This window comes from Penaeus chinensis, chromosome 33, assembly GCF_019202785.1.
Source record: "Penaeus chinensis breed Huanghai No. 1 chromosome 33, ASM1920278v2, whole genome shotgun sequence".
NCBI classification, from domain to species: Eukaryota; Metazoa; Arthropoda; class Malacostraca; order Decapoda; family Penaeidae; genus Penaeus; species Penaeus chinensis.
In genome coordinates, this window is record NC_061851.1 from 6,024,723 (window position 1) to 6,029,722 (window position 5,000).

At 42.9% G+C, this 5,000-nt stretch overlaps 1 protein-coding gene across 1 annotated transcript in view; it reads right to left on the reverse strand.

Annotated features, from left to right (window-relative positions):
* Positions 1-5,000, reverse strand: part of LOC125042963 — a 34,260-nt gene that overhangs the window by 24,534 nt on the left and 4,726 nt on the right. The window lies entirely within an intron of this gene.

The window sequence follows — 5,000 nt, forward strand, 5'->3', positions numbered from 1 at the left end:
GGTTTATCTATAGAGATTTGGTCGCCACCTTATCTAAACGTGTCTTCTATATATATATATTTTTTTTTTTCCTAAGTCGAATATCAATATCAACTCCACACACACACACACACACACACACACACACACACACACACACACACACACACACACATACACACACACACACACACACATACACATACATATGCGTGTGTGCGTGTATCCGTGTATCAATAAGTCATGAATCTCATTTTTCACTTTGCGGAAATTCTTATTCACAGTAAGGGAACCGCATCCGCATTATAACTTCCTCGAGGACTTACAAATCCCAAGTCACGTGACACCCGCCCTTCACTCCGCCGAGAAGATCCGCAACATCCCTTCCTCTCTTTTTTTTTCTTAATTCTTTTTTTTTCAATCTTTCCTGGTTCTCTTATTTTCTTATTGTCATTCCTTTTTTTCTTTTTTCTTTTTTCATCGATTAACTCCTTTTATTTCGTTTTCTTCTCTATCTTGTTTTCTTTCATCCTGTTCTCTTGATCCTTCTCCATTTAGTGCTCTTTTCTACCCCCCCCCCCTACTTTCCTTCTGGACTAGAACCATTATCCCATGTACTTGCGAGCAGGTGTCCGTATATCTGTGTGCGTGCATGTATTATGTACATACACGTGTACGTAAGTGTAGGTGAGCGTGTGTACGTACGTGCCAGCCTGTTTCCTCTTTGTTTCGACCAAGCGATAGCGGATAGCGGATAGGTGTGGCTGATAACACCGCTTTTGTCACCATTCGTCAGCTGATACGCACACCTGCGAGTTTTTTTTTTTTTTTTTTTTCAACAGAAAGGAAGTATTAATAACGGAAACTATGCCTTTTGGTATGCATATTACAAAATGATATCTAAATAGTAGAGCTATTAAGAATAACACGATATCCTTTAGACAAGTTCTCAACGTGGAAAAAAAATCCTACACCAATCCTATTCACAGAGAGAAATCCTACCCAATCCTCAACACTGAAAATCTCTACACCAATCCGCAACATGGTAAATCCTTTACACAACACCGAAAGAACGACACCAATCCCCGATACGGAAAGAAATCCTACATCAATCCTTAACAAAGAAGTCCTCTCCTCCAATCCTCAACATAGAAAGTAATCTTCCAACAACTCCTACCTTGAAGAGAAACCCTACACCAATCCTCAACATAGAAATCTTAAAACCAATCGCCAACATGAGAAGAAATCCTGTACCAATCCCCAACATGAAAAAAATCCTGCACAAATCCCCACACGGAGAGAAATCCTACGGCAATCACCAACAAGGAACGGAATACTTTCCAAAAATCCCCGACATGAAAACAAACCCTAAGCTCCAATCACAGCAAAGAAATCCTTTCCACCAACCCTCAACGTAGAAAGAAACCCTACACCAACCTCCAACACAGAGAGAAGTTTAAAACAGAAATCCCCAACACGGAAATAAGTTCCACATTAATCTCCAACACGGAAAAAAATCCTTAACTTCAGGGCAAAAACAACGGCCACACAGACCCATCTTGGCTTCGTTACGGCCCCATGACTCGCCATATGACTGCCATCAGCCCATAAATCACGGGGGGTGTTGGTCCTAAGCTAATATTCTCCTTGTAAGGAGTAAATGCTTAAGAAATAACTTTCATTTCGCACTTCTTACATGTAAAAGAACATCAAACAAATGGAAATGAAAACTGCTACTGTTGTTTATTTCATTTCTATATATTTATTCATTTCTTATCATTATCCTAGGGATCATCGTTGCCATATTTATGATAATTGGTATCATTGCTGTTATTATTATTACCATTACTATCACTATGATCACCGTTATCATTATCTTCATTGCCATCACTATCATTATCATTGCTATCATTATAATCAAGGCTTAACATGTTATCATTTTAATTAAGGCTTAAGATGTACAAAAGCCTATAATATTCAGCATGTCCACATCACTCTGAACAAACCTACACGTTCACCCAAAACCATAAAGTAGCAAGGCTGTTCAATGAAGTAGAAGTGCGGGTACAATAGGCCAGGATTAGCGGTTTACTGGACCCTGGGGAAGGGGCTATGAGTTCGACGTTCACGCAGGCAGTTTCATGTGTGTGGTTCATGTGGTATGTGCGGTCCCTCTTGCATAAAAGTAAACATACTGCATGCTCAAATCACGCACGCACACGAAGACACATTCTGTCGCTCATACCATCATTTACTCATACATACATGTACTCATCTACTCAGTCACAGTAACATTAAAAATACACTCCCTGCACTCAATCCGTCAGAAATACAGTCACTCATAACACCCACATGCTATCAGTCCATTACATTGACACACACTCATACACTTACTCACACTCACATAAACATTCCTGTGGACTCAGATGATAATAATTACTGAGTATCCGACAGCTGCAAGAGGACATATAAAGTGACGTATTATATGTATACCTCTTATGTCACCTTCTGACAAAGAAATAAAAGTAAAGAAGCTTTTTCAATTTAAATCTAAAAAAAAAAATCATAAAAATAGAGGAATTATATTGAAGGGAATCTGATACACAAAGAATACATAAAAAAAGAAAAAAAAATCATGGAAGAAAAAGTAAGGATAGAAAACGGGAAATGACAATATATCTACGTCACAGCTGCGGCATCGTCTACAAACGTTGACTAGTGACATCAAAAAAAAAATCATGGAAGAAAAAGTAAGGATAGAAAACGGGAAATGACAATATATCTACGTCACAGCTGCGGCATCGTCTACAAACGTTGACTAGTGACATCAATCACCCCCCCCCCCCCTCCTCCCATCCCCCACCGCCACCCTTCTCCCCTCACTTCCTTGGAAGGATGTGGAGGAAGTTGAAAAAAGGACGGAGAAATGAAAGGAAGTGGAGGAATTTTGTGAGAATTGTGAGGGTGTGAGAAAAGAAAAAAGACGACGAAAAGGTAAAACCGAAAGAGAAAGAAAGTGAGAAAGGTGGGTGGGAGGAGACATGCAACGGAAATGAAGTGTCATGAAACAAGAAAATTTAATATCAAACAGAAAACCATTAAATAATAACAAAGAAGTAAACAAACAAATAAAAAAGTAAAACCAAAAGAAGATAGATAGATAGATAGATAGATAGATAGAGAGAGAGAGAGGGGGGGGGGGGGGAGAGAGAGGGGGGGGAGAGAGAGAGAGAGAGAGAGAGAGAGAGAGAGAGAGAGAGAGAGAGAGAGAGAGAGACAGAGAGAGAGAGAGAGAGACAGAGAGAGAGAGGGAGAGACAGAGAGAGAGAGAGAGAGAGAGAGAGAGAGAGAGAGAGAGAGAGAAAGAGAGAGAGAGAGAGAGAGAGAGAGAGAGAGAGAGAGAGAGAGAGAGAGAGGGGGGAGGGAGAGGGAGAGGGAGAAGGAGAGAGATGGGGGGAGAGAGAGAGAGATGGGGAGAGAGAGAGAGAGAGAGAGAGAGAGAGAGAGAGAGAGAGAGAGAGAGAGAGAGAGAGAGAGGGAGGGAGGGAGGGAGGGAGGGAGGGAGGGAGGGAGAGGGAGAGGGAGAGAGAGAGGGAGAGGGAGAGGGAGGGAGAGGGAGGGAGAGGGAGGGAGAGGGAGGGAGAGGGAGGGAGAGGGAGGGAGAGAGAGAGAGAGAGAGAGAGAGAGAGAGAGAGAGAGAGAGAGAGAGAGAGAGAGAGAGAGAGAGAGAGAGAGCGGGGCAGACACACAAACACACACAGTTATGATCGCCACGCAGTCTGAACGCGACCGTTGATATCTGATGATAACACGTGACTCGCCGTTGAACTTGTTTACAACTACCAAGAGCCGTTGTCAATGAATATCCGGTGAGCATGTGTTATTAAGGTTATTAAATTGGAATTAAGAAAATTCTCTAAACGGAGACAACTCACACATCCTGGAAGTCACAGCTCCACGTCAAACGGATCGCTTTTCGTGCCAGTCATAGACACTGCAGCGGACTTTTACGTGGGCGCGGTGTGGTGGGCGTGCGGGCGTTATACGAGACAAACATCCCGTGAAAAGATAACAGGATGGGAGTGCGGGTGACAACAGGAAGTTCCAGAACGGCTTGTCATCTCTAATAACAAGGCATAAGGTAACAGCCCGCCAGCGATATCAGGGCGGGCGGCTCCGTAACACGTGCCGGTCATCAGAGCCGGGCTAACAACCTTTATGAACAAGTGGCTCGTAGAAAATCCGTTATCGTTAAAAAAAATAAAAAAAAAAAATAAAAAATAAAAAAAAAATTGGAACTGACAAGTTATTATCTTTCCTTTAGACCTCGGAAGAAGGTAACGTATATTCCATAGTATGATTCAGCCAAGCTGATGACGTCATGCATGTGACGTCACTGTGTCTTTTTTTTTGTTTTTATCCTCGCCATCATTATCATATCGACTATCTAGAAACCTTTGTAAAAGTGAATGACAATGACTCTCGATTTTATCCCAAGAAGCTAGATTTATTCTTTCCTATTTAATGGTGTTAGATACTAAACTTAAACAAGAAATCATAGTACGCTTCCCTCCCACTCAACAAAGGCAGTCCCAGTGTTCGAGGCGGTTCCCAAGCCCCGTAATTGGCCAAACTCTCTTCGATAACTCCCTCTCCTTCCTCCTCACGCGCCAGAATAAGAGTCGCCTTCTCACTCCGGGGACACAGATCCCTTCCGTCCGTAAAGAGTGAAAATGTGGGAAGAGAGAGACTCTGTGCGAGCGACGAAGGTCCGTCAGAGAGTGAAAGTGATTCTCCCCCCCCCACCCCCCGTCACCGCCCCCTACCCCCAGCGCCCACCCATCCACACAGGTGCTTCTGTCTGCGCTGTGCACACGGTGACGAGGGGGTATTTGCACTACGCTGGGAGGATTCTTCACTGTGTTGGGGATGATGGTGGTGGTGATGATGAAGGCAGTGATGGTGATGATAGGGACGAAGATAATATTAATATCAGTGGAGATTATACTGGTCATTCTAAT